Source organism: Tamandua tetradactyla, chromosome 5 (genome assembly GCF_023851605.1).
Source record: "Tamandua tetradactyla isolate mTamTet1 chromosome 5, mTamTet1.pri, whole genome shotgun sequence".
In the NCBI taxonomy this organism is placed as follows: domain Eukaryota; kingdom Metazoa; phylum Chordata; class Mammalia; order Pilosa; family Myrmecophagidae; genus Tamandua; species Tamandua tetradactyla.
Window position 1 is genome coordinate 50,118,607 of NC_135331.1, and position 18,412 is coordinate 50,137,018.

The 18,412-nt window shown below is 39.4% G+C and overlaps 1 pseudogene; it reads left to right on the forward strand.

Moving 5' to 3' along the window:
* The first annotated feature begins 11,515 nt into the window (after positions 1-11,515).
* Positions 11,516-13,116, forward strand: LOC143682421 (V-type proton ATPase subunit B, brain isoform pseudogene; annotated as a pseudogene).
* Positions 13,117-18,412: the final 5,296 nt, after the last annotated feature.

Below are 18,412 nucleotides of genomic sequence, written 5' to 3' on the forward strand. Positions count from 1 at the left end.
TCTATTTCTTCTTTTTGTTCAGCCCATGTCTTCTTCATGTCCTCCCTCAATTTATTGATATGGTTTTTGAAGAGCTTTTCCATTTCTGTTCGTATATTCAGCATTAGTTGTCTCAGCTCCTGTATCTCATTTGAACTATTGGTTTGTTCCTTTGACTGGGCCATATCTTCAATTTTCCGAGCGTCATCCATTATTTTCTGCTGGTGTCTGGGCATTTGATCAGATTTCCCTGGGTGTGGGACCTGGCTGGTTGAAAAGTTTTTCTGTGAAATCTCTGGGCTCTGTTTTTCTTTTCCTGCCCAGTAGGTGGCACTCGTGGCGCTCGTCTGTCTGCGGGGCCCACCAGTAAAAGATGCTGTGGCTCTTTTAACTTGCCAATCCGAATCTCGCAGTCGGCCCGGGAAACCGCGCGTGGATGGGGGGTCGCCGGCCGCCGCGGCTTGGGAAAGTGCCGGTCCAAGTTGCCCAGCTGGCCCGAGACGCCAAGCGTGGTGGGAGGGCCCCGCTATCCAACGTTCCCAGTCAGACCGGGAAGCCATGTGTGTGGAAGGGACCCCAGTCGCCAGCTGCCCCGGCCCGGGAAAGCACGCGCCCCTCGGGTATCTCACTGCAGCGGATTCTCGCTGCCCGTTCAGCCGTTCCAGAATGGGGTACACTGTCTTTATGGTCTCTGTCGTGGCTCTGGGAGCTGTTTCGTATTGTTTCTGTTTCTTTAGTTGCTTTTCTGGAGGAGGAACTAAGACCCGCGCGTCTTACTAAGCCGCCATCTTCTCCGGAAGTCCTGGGTGAATTTTAAAAGAGGGCCTTCCATCAGGTGTGCTACCAACTCAGGTCTGAATGCCCTCTTAACCAGTGGAATGCACTTAGCCAAGTGAAATGCAGTTGGATTTAATATACTCCTACTCCATTGTTCCTGCTTTCAACTTATAGGCACTCCAGTGTCTTCTTCCGTCTCTCCTTTTAAGTATTATCTGTGTCTGCATTTGCCTACCCTACTAGAGTATAACTTCTAAAAGAGTAAGAAGTTGCCTTCTTTGCCTTTGTATTACCAAATCATCCAACTCTATACTATGTCTCTCCCTAACAGGCCAGTGGAGGGTATCCCCGGGCAAGTGTTCACCTGGGACACAGGATGAGAACAAAGTGATTTTCCAGCTGGGATGTCTGGTGCAGAGACCCGAGGAGACCAAGACCCAAGCCAGATAAACAGGCCAAACACTGTATCGTCCATTCTGAAGATTAGATGGGAGAGTGGGAGCCAAAACATAGAGCAAAACTGGAGGGAAATTAGGCATAGGAGAAGGAGATGGAAACCCAGGACTGTCAAAATAAAATTCAGACTTTCATTCCTCATCAGATTAACACATATCTTGCAGTATCCTATTGTGAAACCTTTTAAATGTCACCAGTTCCACTGTGGCTGTGTTGCCAACTTAATCCATGCAGAAGTATTTATTCAATTATTTCTAATATGTTGTTCTGTTTCATAAAAATGAGTGGAAAATGGAAAAATGCAATGTACTTTATAGGAAGGAAAAGCACAGTTCTTAAAAATTAAAACAGTTGTGACAGAGATAAAAGTAATCATGTGTGCCTTACATGGCAATTCTTTTGCTTCAATCTACAATTCATTGGACTTAGCTTGTCAAGTGTGGGTTTGTGAAGGAAAAATATGAAGTTAAAAGGTATGTAAAAATGTTAGCTCATCTTCAAAATTTCCTGCCAAATGCAATGGTAATTAAATAATTTAGTTCTCATTTTTGTTCTCTTGTAAAACAAAGCTCCGTGTAATACATTAAATGTGTTGTTCAACTTTCAGACATTTGACAAAGAGATTTCTCAAAAACTCATATAAAAAAGGGATAAACAGATGGAGCACAGGACACTGTTTGGGCTGTGAAACTCCTCTGTATGATACTGGAAGGGTGGGTACATGAAATTGTGCATTTGTCAAAACCATAGAACTGTACAGCACTAATTAGGGAACCCTAATGGATGCTAGGCTTTAGTTAATAATAATGTATCAATACATGTTCATGACTGTAACAAATGTAGCACACTAATGCAAGATGTTAATGCAGGGCAGTTGGAAGGAAGGGGATACGTGGGAATTCTCTGCACTTTCTGTTCAATTTTTCCATAAACCTTAAACTGTTGTACAACAAAGACTTAAAAAAAGGCAGGGACTCTGTGTAAAACTTTTTAGGACAAAATGTATTACTGTATTAGTTAATTCAGCAGTCCTCAACCAGAGGCAATTTTACTCCTAAGTGGGTATTTGGCAATGTCTGAAGACATTTTTGATTGTCACACCTGGGAGTCGTGGATGCTGCTAAACATCCTGGAATTCCCAGGAGAGCCTCTACTACAAAGATTCATCCATTCCAACATGTCAACAATAGTGCCAAAGTAAGAAATCCTGATATAGGCTAAGAGCTGTAACAGACAACTCTACTATCTCTTTGATTTAACACAGGAAAGGGTTTTCTTTGTCCCTGTCATAATCCAATGTGGTGGCAGTGGTGGACTCTGCTTCTTACAGGCACTCAGAGAACTTGGTTTCACACGTCCCCACCAACCCCTAAGGATTAAATATTTTCCACTGAATCTTTCTGGGAGGAAAACAAAGAATACAAGTCCTTAGAGAGATAAATGCATGGGAGACTTTTTGGGCTAACTCTGAAGCTGAACTGCCAGTTCTACCCACATTCCATTGGCCAGAACTCAATCACATGATGGCATCTAACATCAAAGGCAGCTGGGAAGCATAGTCAATTGATCAATAGTTAGCCAGTCTCCACCACCATGTCTTAATGACCATTGTGAGTAACAAAATATTTGGTTCACCAGTGCTTAATAACAATCAATTAATAATATTAATTAATACAAAGGAATTTTTATTAATAGAAAACACTATCACTTTTTTAAATGAATAGAGACTAGAACAACAAATTATGGAATATTAACTAAAACTAACAGTTAATATGAAGTCATACACAAATTTTATTTTAAACTATATATGTGTTGCTAATGAAAGTGGTGGTTGGCTAACCAGATTTTAAGGCACCATTCTAAAATATAAATATTACTTGATGTTTATTTCAATATCTTATGCTTTTCAAACTCATCGCACACATTAACAAATATAACTGATGTTTCATTTCAAATTCTTTTTAAAATATTTTTATTGATAAATCTTAACATACATTCTTTTTTTTATTTTTTAACTTTTTTTATTGTATAGTATAACATATATACAAAGCAATGAAATAAAAAAGCATAACAAGTGATTACAGGCTAGATCCCAGAGTTTGTCATGGGTCACCATATGATCTTCTCAGATTTTTCCTTTTAGCTGCTGCAGAATATAGGCAACTAGAGGGCTTAACTATTTTTTTATCATCATAATAGACTTTTTTTCCTTCTTTGTTTTGTGAAAAATAACATATATATAAAAAAGCTATAAATTTTAAAGCACAGCATCACAATTAGTTGTATAACAGATTTCACAGTTTGACATGGGTTACAATTTCACAATTTTAAGTTTTTACTTCTAGCTGTTCTAAAATACTGGAGACTAAAAGAGATATCAGTTTAATGATTCAGCATTCATATTCATTTGGTAAGTCCTATCTTCTATGTATAATTCCACCATTACCTTTGATCTTTCCATACCTCTCCTTAGGGGTGTTTGGGCTATGGCAGTTCTAAATTTTTCATATTGGAAGGGTCTGTCACTAATATGAGGTAGGAAGATGGAACTATCTGATGCTCTGGAGAGGCTGGACTAGGTTTCAGGACTAGATCTGTACCAGGAACCCATCTGGAGGTTGAAGGTTTCTGGAAAGTTACTCTAATGCCTGGAACCCTTGCAGAATCTTATATCTTGCCTTAGGTGTTCTTTAGGATTGGCTGGAATGGTCCTGGTTGGGGGTTGGCAGGTTATGATAGGTAGAAATGTCTCACTGAAGCTTGTGTAAGAGCAACCTCCAGAGTAGTCTCTCAACTCTATTTGAACTCTCTCTTCCACTGATACTTTATTAATTACACTTCTTTTCCCCCTTTTGGTCAGAATGGAATTGTAGATCCCATGGTGCCAAGTCAGGATTCTTCCCTGGGAGTCCTCTCCCATGTTGCCAGGGAGACTGTCACCCCTGGATGTCATGTCCCACGTATGGAGGTGGGTAACGATTTCACTTGCAGAGTTGAGCTTAGAGAAAGTGAGGCCACATCTGAGCAAAAACAGAGGTCTTCCAGGAATAACTCTTAGGCTTGCCTATAGGTAGTCTAAGCTTCTCTGCTACCTACAGAAGCTTCACAAGAGTAAGCCTCATGATCGAGGGCATGGCCTATTGATTTGTGTGTCCCTAAAGTTTGACACAGTACCAGGGGATTCACTGATGGCAAGGTTTGATAGTTCTATATTCTTTCTACCATCCATCACGGGATTCATTTATTAAGTTTTCTTCTTAAAAGAAATTCATTTTAAAAGTTTCCTTTTCTGTGAATTTTTGAATTGCTTGAATTTTTAAGTAAAAAGCATGCAACAGTTTTACACAATGAATAAAATCAGTATTATTATAAAATTTATATAAAATAAAATATTGGCTTTCTACATATCATTCTAACCAGGAATAGAGACCAAACAACAGCCATGATTAACGGTATAATATTGTAAGTATTTGACCTTTTGACATCTTTAAAAAGGTATTTTAGAGCAGCTACTTTCCACATGCTTCCTTCTTTTAAAATGAAGAAGAAAAAGGTTAGGTTAAAATGGAGGAATTTTGCACTATATCCCATGTCTCCAATCTAGAATTGTCCAAGCCCAAATAGACGTACTTTTCTGTAAGAGATAAAAAAACATCTTTAAGACCTCCAGAGAGCAAATTAAATTACCAGGCAATCATCTTCCCAACACCATATACTGATGTTATTCTGAAATTAGCGATTAGATTTAGTTTAGCAATGGATAACATATTTTTCAAGCACAAGTTTCAAAAACTTCTATCCAATATTTCTTCCTTTTTTCCTTTCTGAATGCCAAAGTTTCCATCACTAATGGATTACTTGTGATATGCTAAGGAGGTTATCAACAGCATAAAATAAAGGTAGAGATAGAATTCAATCATGATGAAATTGCTGCATTCCATTTCAGAGGTGATGAAAATGCAGGGCTCCTCATAAATATGTCTGACCTATTTGCTTAGAAGGATGGAAGTGTTTATGGTTTGGGAAACTCTGGCTATGAAAAAAAAGCACCTCAGTTTATTTTGTGCTACCAAGTAGTCATTTGTTAAAATAGAGTTTTATACGTAAGTTATTACTGAGTAATCTGCCTTTGAAACATTAGCAATGCAATAAATTCCATCCACCCAGTTAGGTTATTTGGGGCAGAACCATGTATAAATGAGCCAATTACATTTCACGGAGGATATTCTTTTCAGAGATTCATATGGGACCTGGACAGATTTTTGAGATTTTTTTGAGATTACTTGTCTTTTTGAAATTACTAATGGCAGAAACCATCCTGATGGAAGTTTTTTATTTGGAGCATTTCAATCAAAAGGTGACATGAAGGGTAGGCCACGGTGGCTCAGCAGGCAGAGTTCTCACCTGCCATGCTGGAGACCTGGGTTTGATTCCCAGTGCCTGCCCATGCAAAACAAACAAACAAACAAAACACACACACACACAAAAAGGTGACATGAAAATGCACTGAACAGAAGTTAGTAGTTAACTCAACTAGTTGAATTAATCTTCATTAGTTATAGAATCATATTGCAGCTCATGAAAATAGCATATGCTGTCCACAAAACTCTTTTCCTATCTTGAATCCTTTTGGTGTACAGTTTCTAACATACTCTTTTCAAAATTGTTTGTGCACTATGTAATCATATTTCGATAGCTATATCAGGTATGTCTGTTTTGTTACCAAATCACTCTGAAACCTCACCAACCTAAGGGCTGCTTTGTGCATTGGGCATTTCAGCAGAGCAGTGGTTTCAGAGCTAGATGTCCTGGGTTTTCACAATGGTTCTGCCACTTTACAAGATGTGTAATCTTGTAGAAATCCTGTACCTCACTTTGCCCCTCTATGAGATGAGGGCAATAATAAAATCTATGTTGTTATAGATGAGGGCAATGATAAAATCTATTTTGTGAGAATTAAATGAGTTATTGCAAGTTCTCAGAACAGTGTTTAGCATATAGTAAAGCCCTCAATAAGTGTTAGCTTCTATTATTGTTTTCTCCTTTTGTATGTGCATACACACAGCATCCAGCAGAATAGAGGAACCATAGAGGTACTCCATATATATTAAATAAATTTGCCACAGTACTTTTATTTGCTTATACAGACATGTCCCGATTATGAAGATATATAGCCTGCTATGGGGGGGAATGGGATTCAGAGTCAGAAAAACATGAGAATCCAGTTTATGAGAAATGTAACTTTGCTCATTAAGTTTCTGTTTTCTTATCTGCAAAATGGCACATAATCTCAAAAGATCATCACAAGAATTAGCAACAGTGTATGGTGAGCATCAGGGAAAATGCCCACCACTCTGTAAATGATCGCTATTACTAACATGTACGGGATGATGCAAACAGGATGACAAAACTGATCGCTCCCTCACTCTACCACATTTTTAAGTTTCTACACTGTGCAAAGCACTGCGCTCTTGTCTAGATGAGTTTTTATTCCTCCTAGCATGTTGAGAAATAGAATTAGAAAAAGATGAAATAGATTACATTCTGCAAAAGCATAAATGTCCACAGTGAATGAAGAATAAGTACAAAAGCAGAAATATGGATCAGTAACCATAGGTAGCCAGACCATCGCCAGGTCTGGTTTCTCAAAACCTTGAATAGGCACAATAGCGCAAATGGAAATTAAAAACTTAAGCTATGCTTTGACTACGTTAGGTACCTTGGTGGTAGAGAGCAGTTCTTGAGATATTTTAAATTCAGAACCCAGAAGAAGGGTCTCAGTAACATGGTTTCAATAAAATAGAAACACATCCTTTCCTAGCATAGGTCCCTGAGTGCTAATATGCACCACACATCCTCCGCAGGGCAGGAAGTGGTAAAGATAAGGAGGAGCCAGTGGTGTCTTCTGCCACCCAGCAGATGGTCCATTCCACATGACTGCTGAAGCCACCAAACTATAGCATGCCTTTATGAAGAGCAAGGAAAGGTACCAGGAAGCCAACCCATGCACACCGTCAGGAGTCTCTGATCTCCTGGGTATCTCTTATATGCTATTTTACTGGTTAGGAACATAGAGAAAGTTGCGTTGCTTAAGAAAGTTTGGTTGCTCAAAAAAGAATTCTCAGCCATCCTCAAACCTGGAACTGTTTTGAGGTCCAGCCCACCTTACTAGAGAAGAAACTGAAAGATGTGGATATTATTTGCATAGTATGACAGTTTTCAAAGCACTGAAAGAAATCTAAAGTTCTGAATGTATTTTGCAAAGCTAGAAAAATGTAAAGCTCTTATAATCAAATTCAAAACTGGAGATCAGCATTTCCAAAACTGTGAGCCACAAACCCTTTTCCTAATAGATGTTAAAGGATGAACACAAAATAAGATTCCGTAGGAAATGATTTAGAGAAATGCTGCATTTGCTGTCTCTTTCTTGAAGACTCTTAATATGTTTTCATATTATAAGCTTTGAGAAGTCCTGCTGCAAAGAAACCAATTTAACCAAGAACTTCCCAAACTTATTATATGAAAACTCCCTCCCTTTTTATGACCCAAAACCTTTTCTAAAGCAAAGAAGGTAAAAAGAATCTAAAATAAGGATAACCAACTGAATTTGGAAACGTGACAGATTTTATCAAGACAACAGACAGACCACATCCCTCACCTCCAAATATCAGTAATGAGTTTGTAAAACTTCCTAAGTCAGACAAACACAAACATGAGTCTCCATTACATTTCTATATTATTCTTTCAAATATCAGCATTAATGCAATATCTATTTGTGCTCAGTTTTTCTTCATTGCCTTTGAGAGGCCCAGGTGGAATTCGTCAGGGTTAACCAATCCAGGTAGAGAGAGTAAGAAGTAGAAATTGTTTTCTGTAACTTCTGCTCAGTCTCTTGCATCTTCTGAAACCCAAGTAGGGACACAGATAGAATAGAATGGGCTTCCAAGAAATGTTATGGGAAGCCAGTGTAATTCTTTTCCAAGGTTGCACTCATATCTCTAAAAATAGTGTGTGTGTCTCAAATGCAATTTGGCTCTTTCTCACCATGCCCTCAGCCATGGTGCCTCTTTGCTAGCCCAAGATGGCAAGGCCAGGTTTTCACCAAAATGTGTGTTATGTAGCCTTCATATGGATGTTAATGATACGTTATTCCTTGCCCCAGTATAAACAACCCCATGTCTCTAATGCTACCAGTCTGTATAGATGGTTGTCATTTGATGAAGGAAGGAATTGCATTCTACAAACGATACTGGGCTTTGAATAATCTGGAATATACCAAGTTGAAATACATCAAATATTGGATTTCATGCACAAAATTCGGGGAGCGTCAACCTAAAAATAAATTTTAAAATACATCTTTATTTCAGTACTGTAAAGCCACAATTTTTTTTTTTTTTTTTTGGCATGGGGCAGGCTCCAGGAATCAAAAGAGTGACAATCTTAAGTTTACAAAGTTATGAATTCTTCTATAATATAGAACTAGAATTTCTATGTATCACATATATATATTTGAAATATATGTATATATGTACCTTTATATATATATATATATATATATAAAAACCCAAATTTCTAGGTGTCAATTTGATATAAAGTACATTTTGTTTTGTTTGCTAATTTCTGAATCTTAAAAGAGTTCACAATACTCAAGGCCCAACATCTTTTTTAAGAAGCAGGATATCAACAATTTCAAATGAGTATCTCTTTTGAATTAGTTAACAGGTGGACAAAAGTTACTAAGTTAAATTCAGAACAAAAACCCAAATATTTAGAAAAATGGATTTTACATACAAAGTTGGCTCTACAGGACCTGAGCACATTCAGACAGGTACTAATTCGGCCGAGTTTTTTACTGGTTGTGATTTGAGTCAAACCGAAGATACAAAAAAAAAACTAATCATAAGGAAAAAATTCAATTACATAATGTGTTCAATTACATTGATTGCTTTGTAACTATGGAACCAATGTCAAGAATTTTCGTTTTACATCCTAATGAAGATGATAAAGGCTAGCAGTCTAAATCATACCTAGACACTATTAAGAAAAGCAGTGATTATCATGCTATCTTGTCATTTTTAAAAGATTGCTTCAACATATTAAAAGAGGGATTGAGATTGCACAGACACTTGCAATAAGTAAAAGGAATCATTTTTACCCCAGAATCCAAAACAAAGCATTCATTTATTTTTTTTTTTAAAGTTCCTAGACACAACAGTGGAAAACAATAATGTTGAATTTAATGGATTGAGATTTCAGGCAGACAATATTCACTTTTTGCAGAACAGCTCATCAATTAGGAACACAGAGGCAGTTCACAGGATGACAGGGGAAGATGGCCCTGACTTTGGCTTGTGCCAGGACAACAGGCTCTGAGACTGAAAGTAGCATGTAGAAGGTTTATTGGCTTTGAGGGGTAATACCTGGGAGGTAGAAAGGGCAGCGGTTGAACTGTGGTGCTGCAGCAACCAAGGACCCCATTGATTCTGCAGAATTGCCCACGCCCAAGCATGGGTCAGGCCTTTGCATTCCCATGTTGGCCAGTCATTGGATGTGGAGCACCCCCAGGGGAAGGAGTGGAAGCTGGAGCAAGGTCGCCTCCTCTGGCCAAGAGCCCTGTCTGGGGAAGGACTCAACTGTGAACTGTCAGCAGGACTCTCCAAGCAGCTGGGGGAAGGATGGGGAACCTGAGTGGTGCACAAAGCATCCGTTACCAATCCCCAAAGTGAGGGCTGTTACTAATCAGTGATATTGAGTTGCGAGAATTTCTGACATTAATAAAAACCAATGAGAAATTCATTTCATGCTTGTCTACTCAGGTAAAATCCAAAAAAAGATAAATCAAAAAGCAGGGGGGAAAAAGGCTAAAGTGTAAGCTTGGGAAGAACATAAATAGATGTAATGCAATTCTGAGATAATTGACATCTGCAGAAGCCTTATAAATGTTTTGATACCTCTTCCTGCCCACCATGTGCACATACCAGACTCACCATCAGCCTTAGGGCAAGAAAGTTTAGACTAACAATAGCTGGTTGCTCAGAGAAATGTGACAGTACTCTGATAAACAGACATCAAATGAAGAATTCTGTACGCATATCTCTTACTTAGGCCAGAATTGAAAATATGCACTCACAGATAGGTAATATAAATTCATAGAGAGCTTGACTTAACAATAGCATTTGATTTTCCTCTATTACTCAGTTAGGCTGCTGAGAAGGTCCTGTTTCCAGCTCTGAATCCAAATAAAATGTAAGCCATTAACTCCATATTTCCTATTTTTCATTATCCTCCCTATTTCACAACTGAACATTCTACCAACATCTCAAACCTGAAATGTCCCACACCAGCCTCCCCCACGAAACTCACTCAAAGATTTCTGCAAATTAACAGCCTACAATCAGACAAGATAGATGCACAGTGCTCTCAGCTGCATTCATTAAAACCTAACCTCAAAAATAGAACGTTATTAATTATTTTGAAACCAAGGATACAATGTATTACAAAATTTGATTGCGTTGCAGTGGCACAATTTTGGGGTAGAAATGTAGACAGTAATAAATACTGATCATGCATTTTTCTTCAATGAGAAACCTGTACTTTTTCAGGGATGCTATACAGACTTTCAGAATCACTCCTACACCTAAAATATGTGGAAAAAGCAATTATATATAAAGTATAGAGTGTTTCAGGGCAAGAAAGAGGCTGAGTCACCTGGTTGAACCTACCCATTCTACGTAATGGAAAGTGAAGCCAGAAAATAGGACGTCACTCTCCAGAGGATTTCAGAGATAATTAGCAGCACTGTCACACAAGAACCCAACTCTCAACAACAAGCTCTTGCAACAACAAACTTCCCTCAAATTTCAGGAAGTTTCAATGCACTCTGGTTTTCTACCATCACCGCAATTAACATTCAGTCTGGTAGAAACTTGGGGTTACTAACAACATACCCCATGCTAACGTTTCAGTGTTCAAGCTGCTTGGGTGTTTTGTGTGGCCAGGAAACAGGAATCTGTAGCCAGCTTTTCTAACTTGGATAAACTTGGTAAAGTATTTTGCACGGCCCTTAAAACTGAAGAGTGGTTACTTGGTCACAAAATATAAATGTGTCTAGTTTAACTTCTTTACCTTCCTCCCCCCAAGCATCAATAAACTCGTGCAAAATTGCTGAGTCCATGAGACCCACGTGCTCCCAGAACTGGTGGTTCTATCAGTCTCCAGCCAGAGGTTTCTGAGTTAAAATGGAGGCATGGCCTAAAGCCACCACTGATTATATAGCATAAAAATTAAAACCAGGGGGGCCAGTCGGGACGGAGGAGACAAGATGGCGCTGCGGGCGATGCAGGGGATCGTGAACGGGGCTGCACCCGAGCTACCCGTGCCCACCAGTGGGCCCATGGTGGGAACTCGGGAGCAGGCGCTGGCAGTTAGCCGGAATTACCTCTCCCAGCCATGCTCACATACAAGACAGTATCAGGAGTCAATGGACCATTAGTGATTTTAGATCATGTTAAGTTTCCCAGATATGCTGAGACTGTTCACTTGACATTACCAGATGGCACAAAAAGAAGTGGGCAAGTTCTAGAAGTTAGTGGATCCAAAGCAGTGGTTCAGGTATTTGAAGGGACTTCAGGTATAGATGCCAAGAAAACGTCTTGTGAGTTTACTGGGGATATTCTCCGAACACCAGTGTCTGAGGATATGCTTGGTCGGGTGTTCAATGGATCAGGAAAACCCATTGACAGAGGCCCTATAGTACTGGCTGAAGATTTTCTTGACATCATGGGCCAGCCAATCATTCCTCAGTGTCGAATCTACCCAGAAGAGATGATTCAGACTGGCATTTCAGCCATTGATGGCATGAACAGTATTGCTAGAGGGCAGAAAATTCCTATCTTCTCTGCTGCTGGCTTACCACACAGTGAGATTGCAGCCCAAATCTGTCGCCAGGCTGGTTTGGTAAAGAAATCCAAAGATGTTGTGGACTACAGTGAGGAAAATTTTGCAATTGTATTTGCTGCTATGGGTGTAAACATGGAAACTGCCCGATTCTTCAAATCTGACTTTGAAGAAAATGGCTCAATGGACAATGTCTGCCTCTTTTTGAACTTGGCTAACCATCCAACCATTGAGCAAATTATCACTCCTCGGCTGGCTCTAACTACGGCTGAATTTCTGGCATACCAGTGTGAGAAGCATGTATTGGTTATCCTAACAGACATGAGTTCTTATGCAGAAGCACTTCGAGAGGTTTCAGCAGCCAGGGAAGAAGTTCCTGGTCGACGAGGTTTTCCAGGGTACATGTATACAGATTTAGCCACAATATATGAATGTGCTGGTCGAGTGGAAGGTAGAAATGGTTCTATTACTCAAATCCCCATTCTCACCATGCCTAATGGTGATATTACTCACCCCATCCCTGACTTGACTGGATATATTACAGAGGGCCAAATCTACGTGGACAGACAGCTGCATAATAGACAGATTTACCCACCTATTAATGTGTTGCCCTCGTTATCTCGATTAATGAAGTCCGCTATTGGAGAAGGCATGACCAGAAAGGATCATGCCGATGTATCTAACCAGCTGTACGCGTGCTATGCTATTGGTAAGGACGTACAAGCCATGAAAGCTGTAGTTGGTGAAGAAGCTCTTACCTCAGATGATCTTCTTTACTTGGAATTTCTGCAGAAGTTTGAGAAGAACTTTATTGCTCAGGGTCCTTATGAAAACTGCACTGTCCATGAGACTTTGGACATTGGCTGGCAACTACTCCGAATCTTCCCCAAAGAAATGTTGAAGAGAATCCCTCAGAGCACCCTGAGCGAGTTCTACCCTCGAGATTCTGCAAAGCATTAGCTGCTACTTCATCACTGGCTCTATACTCGACACTCTTGTGAAACACTGGTTCTATTTTCTTTATTTCTTTTGCATTCCCCCAGTCCCACCTCTGTGTTGGAGTTTACCATGTTATCCTGTAATTAAAAACAAAGAATAGGTAACATATTGTGCCAGTGTTCCAATGTTTTAAAGTGATAACAGACTTCAAAATATCTCCTATCTGAAAGCCTGGATCTTCAGTGCTTTGTTTAAAATAGCTGCAGGGATGGAGGTGAAGTTTTCTTATTGAAGTGTGTATTTGTACATAGTGGTTTAGTTAGTCACCTAATAATGTCTTCATTATTTGGTCTCCCGGGTCTTATCTCTGTCCCCTCAAGAGCATCACTATCTGAAGTTATAATGCTTTAGTCTCCAAATTAGGGGCAAGTTCATATCTGTAAGAATCCTCCTTTAGGAAGCACCAAGAGGTACTTCTGAGCACTTGCCTCTAGGTTTGTGCTGCTCTCTAAGCAGATGGTTTTTACTGTCCACTTGCACTTTCCTACTTAATGAGTAGGTTGACAAAAGAAGTTTTCCCCTTATTTTTACTATGTATGAGTTGGGACTCTTGTGTCTTACAGTTGTCCCTCTGATTAACACAGAATCATGCAACTTTTGCACAACTGGCATTTTTCTGGTAATAGTAAGATGCCTGGTCTTGGTAATCTTAACTGGATTTCCATGCAGAAGAACCACATAATTAAAATAATTTTCTTGTTTGAAAAGAATTGGGTGCAATAAAAAGAAGAAAGAAAAATCTACATCTTTTTCCACGTTATGTCATGCTAACAGTGGTTTACATTTCTAGAGTATTTACCAGATGCTGAAGGCAAAGTAGGGAGGAGAAAAGTGACTATGCATGTGTTTATGGATATTTTGGACTTTAACAGAGAGCAGCCTTTGGAAATCCCCTGTTTGTTCTTGCTTATCTCACCTATTTCTGCCTTTTCAGGGTAATCTTGTGGCACAAGTGATAGCATTTTAAAGCTTTACAGTTTTAAATCCTGCTCCTTCCTGCTATTAGCCCTGAAGCTATCTGTGTGCAGTCCCGCCATGTCTGCTGTTTGGTCTCTTTTTGTTATTTGTTACTTGGGTGCAATAGCAACTTCTGTACTCTGTGCATTCCATCTTTCAAGTTGTGTAAAGTTCTTCACTTTTTTCCTCTGGGGGGGTGGGGGGAAGTAAAAGCATGATAATATTTTAATGTAGAAAAATGTGACATCTGGATTTAAAATGAAATAAATATTAAATGGAAGTTAAAAAAAAAAATTAAAACCAGAATATAGTTTCAAAATCTGTAAGACACATTTTAACTATCTGGCTGTCCTTGTATTATAAATTTTTTTGCATTATAATTTTTATTTTAACTTTTCCACTTCATTTGGAACAGGATTCTGTGTCAATTATTTTTGGGGGGGGCGGGGGGCTGTGCCTGGTCCGGGAAACGAACCCAGGTCTTCCCCATGGAAGGCAAGCATTCTTCCACTAAACTATGTCAAAATTTTTTTAAGGGAAAAAATTTGACACAATTTATACAGGGAGAGAAATTCTTGATCCATACACCTTTCTAACCTCTAAAGGGCCTCTTTACTTATTTGCATTTATTTTGGATTTTACAAGGAAAAAATATAGAGAGAGATAAATATCCCTCATATTTCACATAATGTCATCCTCATTTCCAAGCATGGCAAACTGTTACGGAGCATAATTTTTATTATCAGCTATTGGTATATTAGGCTATTCTGTCCTTTTGAAGCCAAGTCCAACAAGAGTCCATGACCTTCACTCTGATCCCTAGTCCTAGACAGTGTTCCAGAACAAATTACCTCTCCAATAAAAGATAGCAGGAACACCCCACACAAGAGCGAATGGCCTTACGCTACTAGAAGACAGTTCTCCTGGCACCAGGAGCACCGTCTTTACGTACAGAGACAGAAGACCTGAGTTATCTTAAGAACCAGCTTCCTTCTGAGTCATACTGGGGACGCTGTAGGGAAAAGACTCAGCATTATAAATTCTACTTCTTCCTGGAAGCCTGTTGAAAATTTTCAATTAATGCTGATTACTTTCTTATCTGAACTTCTATATCACTTAAAATCTATGGCTGAATATTAGACCACCTTGCACTGGCTTTCTGTTCATTTCATTTTCATTCATTCCTGTACTATCTCCCCAATTAGATTAAAAATTCCTTGAAATCAGGAACGATCACCCCTTATTCTGTAGCCCACACAAAGCTTAACACAAGAGTAGAGGCACTCTCAATTCCAATTGACTATTGCCATTTTAATTGCATCTGAAACAGTGACAAAGAAACTACAGGTTTTGAACTCTGAGCAATTTCAGATAAAAGTTTGACTGAGAATTAATGTCCTTGAAAACTAGCTTTTAAAATCTGGGCAATAATCTTTATTAGCCAAACAATATTTATCAACCACACAATGATAAGAATAATATTCAATAGGTAATCTATTAGGTGACTAATAGGTAATATATTCACCAGCAAACATTTAACTTACAGTCTATAGATAATATCAAATGAAAAAGAAATTTACTATCACTGTGCACATATAGGAAAAAGAAATAAAAATAGATACCACAATTTTATAGCAAATCACCTGAAAGTATGGGTTTTGTTGCTCAAGAACATTCAACTCTAAGTGATTCTAAACCTAATATTAACAGTGATTGACATTGGATGTAGACATTAGGTGGTTAAAATTTTCTTTCTCATGTTTTAGGGTACTTCTCGATTTTTCCACAGTGCACATTTGTTTTTAAATTAGGGAACCACTTAAAAATCATTCCGATTTGTTGAATGTGCTAGCACGATTCTTTTTTTTTAATCTCTGGAAAGATGACTCAACCACAGGAAATCTGGCATGTAGCCTCCAGAAATCCCAGTAGGATTTAGTGCCTTAAATCCAGCTCAGCTGTCCTTGAAAAGGCTGCTCCCTAGTGTCTAACCCCCTCTAGTGAACAGAACACAAACCTTTGGTTTTCTTCAGCAATTACAGTAGAAAACCAACCGAGAATCCGGGCAGCTGATACCAGCATCGTAACTGAGAGAGTTTAATTGCACCTGTGACTTCCTAAATGGGCCAAGTTTTTATTTTTCTTGAGTTGAATCCAATATTTCTGTTATTAATGGGTCCAGCCCTTACCTCCAATTCGATTTGAAAAGAAAGACTCAAAGTAAAAACTCGTACCACACATTAAGGGCATGTGAGGTTAAGTGGATCACACATGCCTTTCTAACTTCAGCACGGCAGGTCTCTATCACCTGGTGTGTATGGCCTAGGGTACTGCCCAAGTTCCTGACTGAGCACTCACAGCCTAACACAGGAGGGCTGGGGGTGGTTAATTAAACACTCAGCATGGAGCTGGGGGCCCATGCCAATCATGCCTTTCAAATGAGCATTTATTCAGAAATTGCATGAACGTCAGTTATTTATGGGATTTCAATATGGCTAAGTGGTTCTTGGCATTTTAATTAAATGTTACTCTCCGATTGAACTTACGCTGTGGGCTTAGATATATTGTGCAAATTTCAATTTGATGAATCACATAGATATATTTATTTATTATTTATACCTCACTCCCTGAATTTATCATCAATTGCTTTCAGAGATTATCTCCTTCCGGTGGAGACTTTGTCGGCTTCAACTATAGGGTAACTCCCTTCCCGGGGGGAACGTCCCAAGCAGCAGTCCGCACACTTATCCCATTGCCATTTCCATTGGAAGGGTTCTTATTGAGATAGAAATATCAGGCAGAAAACAGTGTCATATTTCAGCAAGCATGGACTAAATCCGTTTAGAAGGAAACCACTGTGCTCTGTGCTATACAGGATGCGAAGACGAAAAACGATTTTTTAAATGGGATATTCCCCCAGGATAGCTGATAATCTAGAAAAGAAAATCATATCTGCATGTAAGTACCCCAAAAGGAAGGCAGACTGTGATAAGTGGCCCTCTGTGAAAGGTGCATATTAAAGGTAACAGAGTTGCAAGGAGGGAGTGGTGTCCTTCAGAGATGACTTAAGGGAGGAGGTGGCCCTTGAGCTGGGTCTAAGAGTAAGTCCCAGTCTAGAATCTCGTCTCCACCCACCTTTTCCACCCCTCTCCCCCCCCCCCCCACTTTCCTCTGCACCATCCTTCTCTCCCCTTCCAAATGTTTCCTTTTATTCTCTTCTACCACCCTCAAAGCTCTGTCATAGTTTAGGGACTGGGCAGTGCTAGGAGTGAGGACCTGGGAAGAGGCAGAAAAGTGAAAAGTTCAGGAGCCGGGAGAACAGAGGGAAAGACAAAATGTGGTCTGAGAAGACAGGCATAGGATTCACACTTCAGAACTCAAACAGGGAGAAGCAGAAACCTGCTGCCGTTCCCCCTTTTATGTAGCTAAGTGAGACCCAGGGTCAAGGTAGTCAGGTACTTAAAACATGTGTCCACCAAGATGAGAAAGTGCTTTGGGCTCTAGGGAAGCATGACCCTCACTTGCTGTCAGGTAATAGCTATGATACAGGGAAGAAGCACTTCCTCCGCTCCCACGGAACTCTGGAGTCTCCTCGTCCAAGGAAAAGACAATATTCCCTGGGTTATCCCAGCAAGCTCAGAACCATGAGCCCAGGCTCACTTGGTCTGAATCAGAATGTTTCATGTTTCATTCTGAGAGAGCAAGAAAAGACCCGCCCTACTTTAAAATCGGGAAGAGAATGGACTGTTTCTTCAATGTCTCTGATAATTCACTGTTGTGTTAAGTAAAATATGCCTGTGTGAATTTAGTGCAGCACTGATTCCAGCAGATGGCAACGAAGAGCTTTCTAATTCCTATTGATGGATGAGGAACCCAGTTCATACTCTTAAACATATTGATTGCAACAGATTTTGTTCTGTTCAAACATAATTTTTAAAATATCGATGTTTAGGCACAAGAGGAAAAGTAAGGTCCCAGTCCTTCTTTTCTCAATGACATTTATTTTTTTCTTCTTTGTCTGAAAACATAAATCTGAAATTCAAATTTATTAACCAAAACGTATTGTGCTGTGGTTCTGAACAAGGGACAGTATAGGCTGCTATGGGAGGATACCAAGATGAACAGGACATAACGCCCCATCAGATAAAGGTCCATGGGTCAGTGCTATCCAGGCTGGGACAGTTGCACATAGCTCAACAACAGGTGTTAAAGATAATAGGTTTTATCAAGACCTAGTTAGTTCTGACTCTAAATGTAAAGACCACAAAATCATGGAAGTCGTTGGACCAGATCACTGATCCCCAAACCTGGCTGACATTTTCCAAGCCCCATTTCCCAAGATTCTGAT